This window comes from Schistocerca piceifrons, chromosome X (assembly GCF_021461385.2).
Source record: "Schistocerca piceifrons isolate TAMUIC-IGC-003096 chromosome X, iqSchPice1.1, whole genome shotgun sequence".
Classification (NCBI taxonomy): domain Eukaryota; kingdom Metazoa; phylum Arthropoda; class Insecta; order Orthoptera; family Acrididae; genus Schistocerca; species Schistocerca piceifrons.
In genome coordinates, this window is record NC_060149.1 from 29,978,456 (window position 1) to 29,996,447 (window position 17,992).

At 42.0% G+C, this 17,992-nt stretch overlaps 1 non-coding gene across 1 annotated transcript; it reads left to right on the forward strand.

The window, feature by feature from the left end:
• The first annotated feature begins 17,339 nt into the window (after positions 1 to 17,339).
• On the forward strand, positions 17,340 to 17,443 carry LOC124723925. Its single transcript, XR_007006583.1, has one exon. It is a non-coding gene; the product is annotated as a U6 spliceosomal RNA (small nuclear RNA).
• Positions 17,444 to 17,992: the final 549 nt, after the last annotated feature.

A 17,992-nucleotide genomic window follows, 5' to 3' on the forward strand; every position in this document is an offset into this window, starting at 1 on the left:
TGATAACAACTCAGCCAGGCATGAAGATTGTGCAAATGTGCTTCAATGTTTGGTCGCCTGTATGGGCAGTTGTTCCATCCTGTTGGAAGTAACTGAAGGTCTTTTTCTCCTGGTTATATACATACATTCATGTGCAACCGTATCCAATCGTCCGGGCAACTTTAATTTGCCCCACCCCGTGTAACAGGGCCTGCATTCAGAACTTATCGCTTCCTATCGCCCCACCAAGACGCACCATTGTATAAATGCATAAGAGGGCCAGGCAGTCAGTGAACGTTACAATAACTTATTAGACAACCCAGCTCTGTCTACAACTGCTCTTGTAGATTTGTTCGTGTGTGTCTGCTAAAAAATTTGTTTTGTATCACGTAGAACACTGCTCTGCCTGTATCAATGCCAGCTCTGTGCAGCTACTTGTGTATACTGCACAGGAGCCCGCTGTGGCTGTATCAGTGTCAGTACTGTGAAGCACCATATCTCCAGCAGATGCTGTTTGATACAAATGTTTGCCGTGTAGCGCACAGTACTCTGCTGTCGGTATGTCAGTGACAGTTGCGTCTCCTTTGGCAGATGTTATCTGGTACAAAAATTTATTGTACAGTGTATTTGTTTTGACTTTATATAACAAAATATCTCGAAAGCAACGAGTTGTACGAAAAAAAATGTTCGAATTGAAAAGTTATTATTTGTAAAGGGTACATATCCTTCTGCTACAGGTGTCCACCTCCTAACAACACCGTCTGCTTGGGCTGTGTCGACTTCGTATTTTCAAAAAGGAACCCCCCATTTTTATTGTATATCCGGAATCTACGCCAAAAAATACATAAGGTTTACTCAAACCATTGCTTCCTATTCGTGGTAGACTGTCATCGACAAACATCAGGTGTGTCTGTTTTTGCAATTGGGAACCGACGAAGTTGATTACATTTCACTTACAATGTGAATAGAAACCTTTGTATTATAACGGTTGATACTGATGTCCAAACGTTACTTAAGTGATGTGAATATGATTATACAGTACAAATAATATGGATGGACATTGGCATTTCTGACAAATAAGCTAATTATATGGCAACGCTGTTTTCTGTTCCCCACGGGGTTGATTGTGGTGAGTCCCACAACCATCGGAATGCTTGATTTCGGTGGTCGCCCAGGAACTCCGCCGGCAGGGTGACTGATTTCGGTGGGTGACTCCATCCAAACGCCTTAACTCTCTCGCTGGCCGCTATGCAGCTACCGGCAGAATACAAACTACAAACTTTGTAATAAGGTAAAATATCCATGAAGTATTAGTGACAGGCGCGGCTGCCATGGATGCGTACCGAAATAAAGCACCCCAATGGTGAGAGGCAAGGGGACACAGAAAAAATGTTCAAATGTGTGTAAATTCCTTAGGTACCAAATTGCTGAGGTTATCGGTCCCTAGACTTACACACTACTTAAACTAACGTAAACTAACTTACGCTAAGGACAACACACACACCCATGCCCGAGGGAGGTCTCGAACATCCGGCGGGAGGGTCCGCGCAATCCGTGTCATGGCACCCTAAACCGCGCAGCCACTCCGCGGGGCCGACACAGAGATGTCAAGCATTCCGCTGGAAAATTATTACATGCACGTCGTTGTTCGTGTATGTCGTTAGACGTAGTTTCTAACAAGACACTGTAATGCAAACCATATTGTACTGTACGGTCAAATGTGCAGCACTAAAGTAAATTTCAATCATAAATATCAGTTGTTAGAACACAAAGATTTACATTTACATCGCACGTGAAATGTAGAATCAAATGTATAGGTTCTTAATTGCAAAAACAACGCCATCTACCACGAATACAAAACAATGGTTTGAGTTAACTTCAAGTATTTTTGGCATAGAATCCGAATATGCAATAAAAATTCCCGTTTGAAAATATAGAGTTGACCACGCCCATCCAACAGGGGTGGTTGGGAGGTCACCAGTTGTCCCATTTACTAACGTTATCTTTTCACCCACAAAACGTTTGTCGTATGGTACGTCGTTTTCGAGATATTTACTTTTCTCAGGTTAAAACAATAACCCTGTATAGCTCGGAACCATCTCTGTAAAACAAATCCGTGCTCTCAGACGGCTTACGTGTGTGTCTGGTTTATATCACATCATCGGCATACAGTTTCAGGGTTGTGATGCAGAAGTCCTCTTCCGACCGACGGCAGCGTCGGCGTGTCCTGCTCTAATTGGCCACAAAAATACGGCGTTTTCTGCACTGATTGGTCAAAAAATAAAAGGCAGCAGCGTTCCCTGCTCTGATTGGTCGAAAAATATGGCAGGATGGGTACCCTGTTGGTAGAATCTGACCCAACCACAGGCGCTAGCTTCCCTCAAATGGCTTGTTCAAATGGCTCTGAGCACTATGGGACTCAACTGCTGAGGTCATTAGTCCCCTAGAACTTAGAACTAGGTAAACCTAACTAACCTAAGGACATCACAAACATCCATGCCCGAGGCAGGATTCGAACCTGCGACCGTAGCGGTCTTGCGGTTCCAGACTGCAGCGCCTTTAACTGCACGGCCACTTCGGCCGGCTAGCTTCCCTCAGACAGCGGACAATTAATAGGCCACGCTCTGTGACAGTACTTCAGACAGCTGGCAGAACCGCTGTGAGTGATGAAGTGTCATCAGTCTGCTTGTTCTTCATGTGATATGGAGACAGGCAACCGTGCTCGCATTCATGGCAGTATTTAGCGTGAACTTTGTGTGTGTCTGTATATTCATTCATTCTGCATATTGTTGCTGTGTATGTGAAACACGACTGCGGTGATTTTCTCTCTTTCTTCAGGTGTTAGCAGTATACTGCCGTCGTTAATGGGAGGAGACACACTCGATGTCCTGTTCTCTGGCTCTCCTGAGAGATGAGAGGGTTGATTTGGGCTTGTTGCTCCATAACAGCTTTGCGGTCGTGAGTACACATTATATAAGTCTTTGTGTGTGTGAATACTACTCTGATTATCTAATGTATTTCATCTTTTCTGTATAATTTTTCAATGATGTTGCAGGGGTGTACGTGGATAAGCCAGTGCCCTTCTGGCACTGCACTGCCAAGGCACAGTTTCTCCAAGAGCTGACGCCTGGGATTTAGGCAGTCCGTTGGCTCACATCATGGTCAGTGCTACCTCGATCTTTCCCCTTCATCTACTTCTGTGATTGATTTTTTCTTACTCATAGTACCGGGTGATGAAAAAGTCAGTATAAATTTGAAAACTTAATAAACCACGGAATAATGTAAATAGAGGGGTAAAAATTGACACACATGCTTGGAATGACATGGGGTTTTATTAGAACCACCCATATTGCTAGACAAGTGAAAGATCTCTTGCGCGCGTCATTTGGTGATGAAAGTGTGCTCAGCCGCCACTTTCGTCATTCTTGGCCTCCCAGGTCCCCAGACCTCAGTCCGTGCGATTATTGGCTTTGGGGTTAGCTGAAGTCGCAAGTGTATCGTGATCGACCGACATCTCTAGGGATGCTGAAAGACAACATCCGACGCCAATGCCTCACCGTAACTCCGGACATGCTTTACAGTGCTGTTCACAACATTATTCCTTGACTACAGCTATTGTTGACGAATGATGGTGGACATATTGAGCATTTCCTGTAAAGAACATCATCTTTGCTTTGTCTTACTTTGTTATGCTAATTATTGCTATTGTGATCAGATGAAGCGCCATCTGTGGGACATTTTTTGAACGTTTGTATTTGTTTGGTTCTAATAAAACCCCACGTCATTTCAAGCATGAGTGTCAATTTGTACATCTGCATCTACATTATTCCGTGATTTATTCAGTTTTCAAATTTATACTGATTTTTTGACCACCCGCTACTTATACGATACTGTCTGTTTTCTTTTGTAGAAATGCCTCGTTTAGTTGATAATGTGGAGCCCATTACGCCATTTTCGGCTCTGAGTTCCAAGGGCGTGACTCAGATTGTCAGTGAGTGAATGTGTACCTACTGATACTTATTTCTTCTACAATTATTATTACTACTACATCTGCATGTACTAATTATGAGTTCCTCTCTTTCTTTCTGGATGCTGTTGATACACAAAGTGAGCCATCCTGGGCCGTAACACCATTTTGTCCATTGTCTCGCAATGCCCATAATAGATGACTGCATTCGAGTGTAGTAGTAATTAATTCTTATTCTACGACAATAACTCACACTTTTATTTACGTGTGTTGCTTATTGAGTGTTCCTCTTGTTTCTAGGTGTTATTGATAACGATGTAGACATGGGGTAATGGATCAAGGATGCAGCAGTGGTGTTCCAGCAGAGCAATCTAGCGGAGCCCATGACCCTATTTTCCTCCCATAGCAATGGATCTCCCCATCGTAGACGAGCAGAAATGTAATGTTTTTTCCGCTTCTGCAGTAACTTTTCATGCTCACACACAATGCTTATGAATTGTTTCTTGCTTTTGAAGGTGCTCTCGATAACGATAATGTGATGAGAGGTAATAATAATGGTGATGATCTTGAGATCCCCACAAATAAATGATTATACGAGGTCTGTATTCGACACAGATGAATGTATGAGTAAGTACTAGAAACCATTATTATTGATGCTCACATATGATTCCTGTTCAAGAAATCGCTACACGTACTGGATACTTACATTTCTTGTTTTTCTTGCAGCATATTTAATGGAGCCATCCGGAGGTAAGCTTGAGGCTGCAACAACAGCGCTCCCTAACCCATCGGTAACGTGCCTGACACGGTCACCAAATCCAGGCCCGTTATGGACGAACTCATGTGTGGAGCCATCTATGGCGCCGTTACCTCGCCTGGGACCACCATAGCTCTGATCCTTGTGTGTGGGACCATTATTGATGCCCTCCCCCTCTATAACCCTATCTACAGCGTCGTCATCTCCCCCAGCACGTCATGACTCCAGTTGCTGTGTATGACACATCAGTGGGCCTGTCATGGTGGTGCTTTCCATCTCAAACCCTCTACAACCCCTTCTATGGCGCCGTTTAAGGACCTAGGGCCATCTGGTTATAGTCACCAGATGGCTATCAGAAGCTCCTTCACCTGCTCCACTGGACTGGGACTGGACCATATCAGACGCACACCAGCATCACGCTACTCAGTGGTTGCAGGTGCATTTAGAGAGCGGATCTAGTATGCCCACATAAATAACTCAGTTGCAGGCTACATAGAACCTGACATTTTCCTCAACGCGTGTACATCCGTTCTGAAAAGGGATCTCCCTAAAATCTTGAAAGATCAGCAATATCCCGCCATTAACGGCGGCGCAGTACTACGCCGCGAACTAACGTACAACCACAGAGAAGCAAGTGGTATGGAAGGGAAAGTCACTATCTACATTTGGGGGAAATTTACGTGCTGCTGCGTAGCGACTAGTTTTTGAATAGTTCTGTGATTTCATCTTGAGTGTCATACTAGACCATTTTTCTGGAATACAGGAATGAGGGTCGCGATAAGGCACTCAGTCGCATATGCTACCTGGATGTCGACACTCACGCTTTTGACCCATCAAAGGGTGGGTCTAACTATGTCAAACTTACAAAGGACATAGCCTAGAAAAGAGTACGCATTAATGTACAAATTCACAAAGATGAATTCTGCTTCACCTGGTCAATACAGGGTTGAGAAAGAAATTACGCACCTGAGGATCACCCGAGTGTCTTTCTGCATTCGGATTGCCCAATTTTTGTGCACTTTTTAATTTTGATAGTACTGATTTTCCAATGAAACTTCAGGAGAGGCAGAACCCACGTTATTCAGTTCATGTTTGTAGCCCGAAGAAAGAGAAAATCAAGGCAGAAGAGCACGATTTGCAGGAAAAGAAAGAAGTGAAGCATAACGTAATCCGACCCCTGTCATCTAATGAGGAAGATTGCCCGCACGCAATGTATGCAACTTACAATACCAACTGGCAAGACACATACACATCTCTTTCCACAATTTGAGTGGGTATGATGCTCATTTCATCACTGTTTATGCACCGATCAGCTTAGTGTCCTGCCTGAGAGCACTGAGAAATACATTTCGTTCTCCATGTGGATGACTCCGAACATTATTATGTTTCTTGCAAGTGCAACTTCAGAAACTGGTTGAGACAATGTGTCAGGAGAAGGTGCGTCTCACTAGAGCTACATATTCCAAAGATGCAAAGTTTTAGCTTGTGACAAAGAAGGGCTCTTTCATTATGAATACCTGGATTCGATAGAGATACTCAATCAAACCATGTTGCCCGACTTAGCCGCATTCAGCAGGAACATTACTGGTAACGCTATGACGGATGCAGAGTATGGGAATATGGTGAATGTTTTGCAGGAATTCAACATCTCTGATTTAGGGGAGTATGATCAGATATTTATGGACATGGATTTGCCATTATTTGCAGATATTTTTAAGAAATTCCAGAGTGTATTCATGACCACATACACACTCTGGATGCTGCATTGTATTACTCTCTGTCAAGGCTTTGGTGGAATGCAGTGTTGAAATGGATACGTTTCAGCATAGAATTATTGATCGATATCAATGCTGATTTTTTTCGACTGCACGAGTCATGAGGGACCTTGCAGTTTCGTGCATAGACGCTCCAAAGCGAATATCCACAAATGGGACGACATTTCAAGGTATCTGAGGATGTGAGTTACTTCATATATCTTATTAACTACTTACACTGATAAACCACGCAGCAATATCTACCTGTCCCATGAGGACATCCACAGATTATATGATTTCATCAGTGTGGCAGAGGATTCTGCTGAAGGATATATCGTGCAGCCAGGCCTGGCATATCCTGCTAGTTTGCTTGATGCTCACAGCGATTTGTCGCTCTGCCTGGATTGCTCAATCCCGTTCAATGGTTCCATTTCTTAGTCGACGACCACAGAAAACGGAGATACATTATGCACTATAGACACCTTCATCAGTATTTCAATTAGGTAATGAAACTCATTAGATTCACTCACAGCATCTGCTTCAAGTTGTTACGGACGCCTCTCGCGAATTGTGTCTTTGAAAACGAATTTTTTAAGTTAATGAATTATGCTGTTTTCTGGATATCCATGTTGAATTTAGAAAACCACCGCAAAATAAATGTTGTTGACCGCTGAGACGGTCGTTATGGGGCACAAGGTTATATCGTCAGACCAAATTTTAAGCGGGCCACAACCTCCCTCTGGAGATGGTCATGCTTTAGACAGAGTTCACAAAACCTGTTTATATTGGTAAGTGTATATTGCACTCACACGTACCGATTTCACAACGCGTTTGATAAGGCAAACTTCGATGATCCAAAGTTGTTTCATATTGATACAGACAGTTTCATTTACTGATTAAAGACAGTGACCCATGTGAATTAATTAAGTACCAACACGAAGATGATGATGATGATTGGTTTGTGGGGTGCTCCACTGCGCGTTTATCAGCGCCCGTACAAATTCTCAACCTTCGCTCAGTCCAATCTCGCCACGTTCATGAATGATGATGAAATGATGAGGACAGTACAAACACCTAGTCATCTCGAGGCCGGTGAAAACCGCTGACCCTGCCGGGAATCGAACCCGGGACCAACACGAAGAATTCGACATGTTTGTATATGTGACCGGTAATGCCTACTGTATTACGCCTCAAAACAAGGATGTTACCTGCCTCATGAAAGACAAGGTGAATGAGTCGTAGATTGTGGAATTTGTGTATCTTAGCTCGACAATTATGCGTCCCTTACCGAAAGAAGTGCCACTCAAAGGCAGGCTAAGCGTGTGCGTCATGCACACAATGGCTCTCATGATTGATGATTATATGGAGTGCATAAAATCGGTCTTTTGAGTCACGACAACAAATGGTTCATATGTGCAGATGGATATGAGACCCTCCCATTCTCACTCTGATCACTTGACTGAGTTTGTGAATGGGTATTTACTTGTAAATTATGGATATGTGTGTGACCCTACATGTAATAGTTGAATGAATCGTTTGTCATAATGTGTACATGAGTCTGTTTTCATGTATACGTGTGAGGTTGGCTACACATCACGTATGCATATAAACTGTAAGTACCCTTGGTATGTGTGTACCATCTACACGTTTGAGGATGTGTGTGTGTGTGTGTGTGTGTGTGTGTGTGTGTGTGTGTGTGTTGTATATAGTTCTTTTCTTTATTGACTGCTAGATGTTCCAGTATTATTACAGTATATGTTGCAGACTAAAGCTGTTTTTAGTAGAACGTGTTTTCTCTAGTCTGCACTGAATGCCTTTGTTACACCTAGAATTTCCTTGGTATAACTAGAATTTACTGCTATACATGCTTGAACTAACTTTAACATCGAACATGAGATAAAACCAGTTTTAGCTAGAAAAATTTTTTTGGGGGAAATAGTTCAATCAAAAGCATGTAAGTGTTGATTGGGACTTAAAAACATTTTTATTGTTCAATACAATATGAACATGCACTATATGAACATTTTAAGGAACATCACAGAGCCATGTCGACAGTATTAATTAAAGAAGTGAAGTGAGAATAATCATATATTAAAATACCAGTCTTATACGTTTAACGAAAGTAGTTTGAGACTTAATACAAGACAAACATAGCATGATAACAAAAAAAGGGAAGAAGTAAGTTAACATAACTTTTTATTGCAAGGCAAACTATCCTGGTATTTGGAGTTACACGGGTTGCCATTTTTCTTACAAAAGCACCTTTCTGACATACACGTTTTATTACTCAACCAGCTAACAATTATTTGGCCTATTCCTTACAGCTAAATTTGTCTCGTGCACTCTTGAATTTTTGTTTCGGCTCGTTTAATTCTGCCCTGAAAAAACACATTTAGTCAGCTTACTTAAAAAGCGAGTAGATATTTAATATGAGCTTATACAGACAGTGGATTTACAACAAAATAGTAAACCTTAAAACATTAATTAATTACTTGCATAGTTAGGAACATTAAACAGTGGCACATTTTCAGGCTTTCAACCGAGGAGCCACTGAAAGCATTTACGACGGCATTTCGTCCCTAATTATTGAAAACAGTTCATACCAGCCATACAATTTATCGAGTATTCCATATTTCGTTCCAGTCTTGTGCATACCATGTTCATTCTCTTGAAGAAGCACTCCAGTAATATTCCAGAGATCTGCTTTTGCTCTGTCGATATCTGGGAATGGTGTTATTATATTATTCTCACTGATTTCTAAAGAGATGTGTATCGAATCCGAAGCCAATTTCATTCTTTTTGCTTATTTTGACCAGTTATTATGAAATTTTTGTATATTTGCTGTTAACTGGGACTGTATATTCGCTTTAGCTGCATATTATGGAGATTTGTCACTAGATGGAGTTATCTGAGGCCCTGTCCTCGTGCTGGCTATAACTTCTGGGTCTTCTCGACTGGCTGATGCTGTAATTGGAGAGTGCCCATTGCTACCAGCTACAGCCGTTACCTCCTGTCACTCATGTAATATTCCCACATCATGAGGTGCGTTATTTTCTTCGTCTATCACATTAATTTTATTTATAGTCTCTTCAAAACCATCTTTATCTTTTATTTCCTTAATAACACATTGACTCGTAGTCATAAGTCCTACTCGTGACTCCAGACCAAACATGGCTTTATGTAATAATTGTTCAGTACCAGAATGAAGTGCCCGATTTTTCACACTTTCTACAAAGTGAAGACGACTTGACTAATTAGCAGTACTGTTGTCTTGCAGTCAACATTGTTTCAATGTCTTGGTTAGCATGCCCAACAGACTCGTGGGTTTGTTTATGCCTTAGTTTTCCATGAAACAGCTTACACTCGAGTCAGAATGAAGGCAGTACATTAATGACAGAACTAAGTAATTCTCTACCGTTATCAGAGTGTAAAGTGAAAAAAAAACCCAAATGTCAAAAACATACATGTTAACTGATGTGCCATTTCCACGGCTCTCGTGCGTGTAACAAAAAACTCAAATGGTCCTGAGACATCAATATTTGCGTTTACATGTCGATCAGATCAACTTGGCTACGGCTTTTCATTTCTGAATGAAATATAGGTTTTGAAACAGTCCCCTCTTTTCTTTGTACCCTTTTTACTCTGAAAATTTCCTCACACAAACAGGAAAATAATCGTCTCTCTTCTTACTTTTGTATATTTTCTTGAAGTTTCAGTTTTCAGTCTGTTTCGACAACCATGACCAACGGCCGCATGAGCTGCTTCAATAACATCAAAACTTTCGTCTAGATCTAAGTAAAAATTCATAGGCTCTTTCCTTGTCACTAACTTTCGCGTCCCACAAATATTAATAACCGTGAAGCGATTTAACCTTTTGCATTGTTTCTTAGTCTTTTTTCTGGCTACTTCTGCTTATCCAATTTCATCAAGTAACTTATAGTAAATTTGTTTTGTTATCACATTGTAGTGGTTTTCTTTTTTTATTGTTCATCAATTTGTAATATCCTTTTAAAAAATTTTCTTTCTATGGCCTTTTTTTTTAAATTTAGATCTGCCATGAGAAGTGCATACGAGTCCATATATATAGGTGCTTAACGGAAGAGTAATTGAGAGGTTGTGAGCAGGCTAGCGGTGTGTTGACAGACCCGCCTGAATCAGGCGACGCCACACGACGAATCAGAATCGTTCATATACGTCACGTGTGCTAAATGAACCTTGGCCTGGACCGAAGCAGTTTAACTGATTCATTTTGTCTAGTTAAAACCAGTTGTAACCGACGTTCACTTTTTTTTATTCGTTTCCCATTTTAAAATAGTAAGTCCGTTGTTAAAGACAGAAAAAATGGTAACTGCATTATATATATATATATATATATATATATATATATATATATATATATATATATATATATATATATATATCAAAACGAATCTCTAACATTGAATTAGCTAGTATACAAAAAAGTTTCTCTCTACTACTGTATACTGGAGATACTGATTTTACACTGCCATATGAGACATGACAGCAGTACTGTAAGAAAGGTTTGTAGTCGTTAAAGCATATACCAAAGGAAATTTATCTCTTGAATTTTTTTCTAGTCCTTAAGGCATATTCCTAAGAAAAAAGGGGCTATGTATTTTCTAGTCAATGCTATGTGTGTCGCTAGAAAAAAAAAGAAAAAAAATATTGTATATCTAGTGAAAAAATAAGAAATTGTGAACTATGTATCACTCTCGTGATCTTTGTACTTACAAGGAAAACTGTGACGTATTTGGATAGTTCTACTGCATGAAAAAATGCATAGCCGTTATAGCTTAGAATCAGTTGGTAATGTAGGCACTCTCACTTTTCCTGCTGCTAGTACACTACTGGCCGATCTGCAACGGTACTGCATCTTTGCTTGAAATAAAGTACAAAAAGCTTTTTATACGTTTTTGTTGTTCTTTTCATTTCGAGTAACATTGTGGAATATATGACCATATGTAAGTATGCACTCATTTCTTTGGCAACATCAGGAGGAGGCGACGCACCATTCGTGCTGCGTACAGAAGCAAAGCATACATCAAAATTTGTTGTGTAAACGTCCTCTGAACAGTTCTCATTAGTTACCTTTGAACGAGCAAACCATAAATTGCCAAAAAATTAGTACACGTAATCCCACCACCTGCAACGGGCATTCTCAGCACACTGGGTGGCAGAACATGCACGCACCAAGTTTCTGAACGTTCCTATCTGTAAATGAGTATATTTTAACCTATTCTCATTGTTGTAAGTTTTAACTTTTTAGGGCAGTCACCGACACACACTGTGAGCCAACCCACAAACACAGGCCGGGCCGTTTGATTGTTGAACATGGAAGCAACCTTTGAGAAATTCTCACGTAACTGCCACCACTCATGTCATGAATGTAACATTCGTGGTGCTGAAGTGAGGATTTTCAGTAACTAGAGTGTTGAACTCATAACCAGAGGACATACACACAACTACTCGCCTATCCCCACATACTTAGAGTGTAGATGGCCGGATTAGAGATACCTCAATACGCGAAATATGCCACTGTAGCCACACAGATGGTGATAGTGGGAACTCACGATCATAGAAGAACAAACGGTTCTTTTATATCGAGCTGCGATATGTCGCCGGCGGACCGTTGCCGTTCCAGTGCAGGAGGCACTAAGTTGGAAGAAACTGGCAGTGGCGACCTGAAGTTCGGTAAATCAGGTAGGTGCTGCGTAAAATCGAATGGCTACCATAAATCAGGAGTTTAGACGGTATTACCATAAGGAGTCCGCTGCACTGTAGGAGAAAGAAAATATTACTAAATGACAACTGCCGTGTCGTCCTAGACATCAGGTGTCGAAGGCACCCCGCACAGATCTAACTCTTGTTAGAGAAAATAAACTTGCGTTACTATGACTACCTGCCTCTTTAGTGGCTATCTCCGTTGAACCCGATACATCGGTGACAATAACAATAATAATAATGAGAAAGAGCTAGTTGGAGGAATTAATACTTACATTCGAATGGAACAGTCTTCCACTTTTTATTCTCCTCGGAGGTGGTTGGTGGTCTTTGACGCTTCATGCTCGAGCAAGGTACAGACTATGACCCGTCTTAGGATGCTGGGTACCCTAAGGGGGGCCACTGGGCAGGAAGGGCCAGCAGGAGCACACTGCACCAGTGGGGGCGAGAAGGCGCCTTACCATCTTCATGATTATAATTATCACTTTACATTTGACCGTTAACTAACACCTGTTTATACATCTCCACGTGTTCACTACTCGTCCGCCATCTAGACCTTAAATTATGGTTATTATAATGACAGTTACAGTCCATTCATTACATCACAAACAAACAAAACAAGGGCCCAAGTCAGCAGTTTGTTTACTTATTTTTTATTTTACTTATACGTCAAGTTCCGTAGGACCAAATTGAGGAGCACATCCCCAAGGTCATGAAACGTGTCAGAACATGAAATTACAACATGAAAGTAATGACAGATAAAAATAAAATGTTTGTGAACCCGAAAAAGGTCAATCCGTAAGTTCAAGTAAACACAATCAACAATGCAACATGAATCAGCTTAATTTTTCAAGGAACTCGATTTGAAAGCGCGTAGATTACTGCTAACATTTTTAAATTCGAGTGGTACCTTATTGGAAATGAACTCAGCAGTATATTGCACACCTTTCTGCACAAGGAAGTCCGACCCAAATGCAGTTTTGATTTCTGCCGAGTATTAACTGAGAGAAAGCTGCTCATTCTTAGGAATAAGCTAATATTGTTAACAAGAAATGAGAGTAAGGAATATATGTATTGAGAGGCCAATGTCAAAATACCCAGACTCATGAACAGGGGTCGACAAGAGGTTAGTGAAGTTACACCACTTACTGCCCGAACCGCCTGTTTCTGAGCCAAAAATATTCCTTTAGACAACGATGCTAGAGCAAGTGGCCGGTTTGTTTACAGAAGGACAACAAAAAGGCCTTTGTCATTATAAGCCCACTGCTCCACTACTGCTTAAATACCTTCCCCGGAATATTTGGCGTCTGTTTTAGAGTGTCCGGCTATTCAGGTTATTTTTTTAGCATTTCCGTGATCCCCCATGAAACAAACAAACGTGTGGCAAATCGAAGTGCTCGTCTTTGTATACATTCAAAATTAATTGTTAATCCTAGTTGGTGTGGATCCTACACACTTGAGCAATATTCTTCGATTGCTAGTGTGTTTTTTGTAGGCCATTTCGTTAGTCGACGGACTCCATTTGTCAAATATTCTACCAATGGAGAAAATGTGGCACCTGCTTCATCTATGACTGAGATTACGTGATCATTACATTTCATATTACTTCAAATTGTTGCACTCCGATATCTGTATGAGTCGAGTGACTCATATTGTTATTAACTGATATTTCGGTGATACCACACTACACTTTTCCGGTTTGTAAAGTGTACAGTTTTACGTTTCTGAACATTTAAAGCAGGTTGCCAAACTTTGCACCATTTTGAAATCATATCAAGATCCGACTGAATTTGTGTGCAGCTTTTTTTGAGACTGTTTCATTACTAGTATCTGCATCGCGTGTGACATGTTTGACGTTACTATTAATGTTGTCTACAAGGTCATTAATATAAAAATAAACTGCAAGAGTTCCATCACATTTTCCTGAAGTTACTTCTATATACGCTGATGGTTCTCCATCCAAGAAAACATGCTGCACATCCCTACCAAGAAATTCTCAATCCAACCGTTTGGTCCAGTCGTTTGATACACAATATTAACTTCCGTTCATTAATAAGCGCTTCTGCGGTATTCACTCAAATGCATTTGGGAAAACAAGATATTCTTAACCTACTTGACTACACTGACCCATGGCTTTCAGAATGTCCTGCGTGAAAAACGCTGACCCGTCCGGGTAGCTACGCATGTTACTGTCGCTTCTGGGACGGGGAACAGCGCAGGATCCAGATCGAATCCGCCCGACGGATTAATCACGAATGTAGATGTCTCGGCCAATCTGGTTGTGATTTTAGGCGGTTTCCCACATCTCACTAGGTGAATACCGGGCTAGTACCCAAATCCAACCTCAGTTACGCGATTCGCATATATTTAGAAAACTTTCGCTCACTTTCACAAGAATGACACCACTTCCAGACGCTTGGGGTACAAATATTCTGTGCTGGGGGTGTATCACCTACATCTATAACTACAACTACAACCACATAGGCACTCCGTAAGCCACAGTAAGCTGCTTGACGAAGGGTACGGTGTTCCAATACTTGTTATTTCCTTTCCTGTTCCACTCTTAAAAAGAGCGAGGGAAAAACGACTGTCTATATGCCTCCATATGAACCCTAATTTCTTTTATCTTATCTTCGTGCTCCTTACGCGCACCGAGCGGGGTGGCGCAGAGGTTAGCACACTGGAATTGCATTCGGGAGGACGACGGTTCAATCCCGCGTCCGGCCATCGTGATTTAGGTTTTCCGTAATTTCCCTAAATCACTCCAGGGAAATACCGGGATGATTCCTTTGAAAGGGCACGGCCGACTTCCTTCCCTGTCCTCCTCTCATCCGATGAGAGCGATGACGTCGCTGTCTGGTCTCCTCCCCGAAACAACCCAACACTTATGCGCAATGTATGTTAGCGCCAGTAGAATCGTTTGGCAGTCAGCTTCAAATGCCGGTTCTCTAAATTTTCTCAGTATTTTTTCTCGAAAAGAACATCGCCTCTCTCCGGGGACTCCTATTTGAGTTCCCGAAGCATCTCCGCAACACTTACTGTTGTTCGAACCTACCGATAACAAATCTAGCAGCCCGGGTTCGAATTGGTCCGATGTCTTCCTTCAATCCGACGTGGTATGGATCCAAAACACTCGAGTATTACCCCAGAGTAGGTCGCACCAGCGTCCTATATAGGTCTCTTTTACAGGTGGACCACTCTTTCCTAAAATTTTCCCAATAAACGGAAGTCGACCATTCGCCTTCTCACGTGCTCATTCCACCTCATATCGATTTGGAACGATACGCCCAAATATTTAAACGAGTTGGCTGTGTCAAATGGGACACCAGTAATACTGTATCCGAACATTACAGGTTTGATATTCCTACTCATCCACATTAACTAACACTTTTCCACATTTAGGGGCCAGCTGCCATTCATCATACCATCTCGAAATTTTGTCTCAGACGTCTTGAATCTTCCTGCAGTCACTCAGCTTAGACATTTTACCGTTCACCACGGCATCATTAGCAAAAAACCGCAGATTGCTGCCCACCCGGTCCACCAAATCATGTATGTACATAGAGAACTACAGCGGTCCTAACACACTTCTCTGGGCACTCGTGGCAGTACCTTTGTCTCTGATGAACGCTCGGCGTCGAGGACAACATACTTGGTTCTACTGTTTAAGAAGTCTTACAGCTTCTCACATATCTCTGAACTTATTCCATATACTCGTACCTCCGTCAACAGCCTAAAATGGGGCACCGTGTCAAATGCTTTCCGGAAATCTAGAAATATGGAATCTGCCTGTTGCTCTTCATTCATAGTTCTTAGTATATCATATGCTGATTCGTGGAGATAAGCTTCTGAGTCTCAAGAAAGTTTATTATATTCGAACTGAGAATATATTAAGGATTCTGCAGCTAACACAAGTTATGGATATTGGTCTGTAATTTTGCGGGTCCGTTTTTTTTTGCCATTCGTATCCACAGGAATCACCTGCACTCTTTTCCAATCACGTGGAACTTTGCGCTGGGCAAGAAATTCTCGATAAATGCAAGCTAAGTCAGGGGCCAGTGCCGTAGAGTATTCTTTGAAAAACCGAGTTGGGATCCTATCCGGACTTAGTGATTAATTTGCTTTCTAATCTTTCAGTTGTTTCATTACATCAGGTACTTTTATTACTATGTCGTACTCACGGGAGTCTGTCCTATGGTCAGATGACGGTATGACTGTACGATTCTCCTGAGTGAACTATTTTTTGAACGTGAAATTTAAAACTTCGGCTTTCGTTTTACTGTCTTCAACTTCCAGACCAGACTGGTCAACAATGGGCTGAATAGAAGCGTTAGACCCGCTTAGCGGTTCTACGTAAGACCAGAGTTTTCTAGGGTTCTCTTTTTGATGTTTTGCTAAGATGTGGCGTTGGTAGTTGTTGTATGCTTCTCACAAAGATCTTTTCACAGACGCAGGAACCTCTACTAACCTTCACTTGTCGTCGATTGTGAGTTCCCTTTTGAACCGAAAGTACAATAGCCTCTGCTTCCTCAGCATCCCCTGAATTTCGTTGATTAACCATTGTGGGCCTTTTGCATCCTTTGTCCACTTACTAGGCACATAACTCTACAGGCTACGATTTACAGTCTGCTTAAACTTTGCCCGTAGTTCCTCTACATTCATCTTGCTGGAACTAAGTGATGCCAATTCACTGTTTAAGTGAGGAGCTAATAACTACTTATCTGTTCTAACCACCAGAAACATTCTCCTAGCCTTGTGTTTGTGTGCTGGTGGAGGTTGCAGATGACATACTGTTCGTTGTTATTGGTGACGCTGCAAAAGAGATTAGTGATGATGCCTTTCATGAACTTTAAGGGTGATGTCAAATATCAAGTACCTTCTCCAGAAAGGTAGCCTACCAATAAATCCAAAAATAGAATTAAATTCTATGATACTTACAAGAAGCATGGTAACGAGCATCTGTTTGCCCTCCTGGATGGAAGTAGAAAACTCCACACATTCTGATATGCCGACATGCCAGCGATATGAAACGTACTCGGAGAATGGTGGCGATGTGGCGAGGATAACACGTCACGTGGCGATGGTCGTTGGCCCCTACAGTAAATAAACACCTCATCTGGTGGCTGGATCGGCATTTGTACCAGCTTTGGCGCTATATAAACTAAAAGTGGAACAGTACAAAGAAGATTGGCATGGCTCCTGCTCAAGGATGACATGCAAAATATTGAAGCGTTCCAGCTTCGCCCGAAGAAAGCATGCAGAGAAGCTGCGACATCTTCTGCAGGTCGCCTATGATGACCTCTGCTGGTGGTCGACGAGTTGTCACCTCAAATTTAATACCACCAGGAGTCAAGAGTTCTTTTCAAACGAGCGGAAAGCACTTGCGGGTGACCCCGAACAAGCGTTTAACTCGGCATCCTCACATCAGGGACATCAGGAACAAGGCGTTGGCGCACCTTCACGCCTTGTACCCACTCCTCTATCCGGGGTCAACGCTCTCCTCTTATTATGGCGTCATGTTGTATCTGGCACAGACCCGTCCGATCCTGGAATACGCCATGTCGTGTGGGCGTCTCCACTCCGACGTATATCCGACGTCTCTAGACGGTGCAGAGTCGGTTTTGGCTCCTCCTCCACCAGTCAGCTTCATGCAGACACCAGCACCTCAATCCTGCGGGTCTGTTTCTGTGCCTCTTCTAGGAGAAGGCTCAGCAGTCTAACGACGTCCACATCGGCCGCTTGTGTCATCAGGTTCGTCTCCGGGTGACCTCGCGGTAGCTGAACATGCTGCGA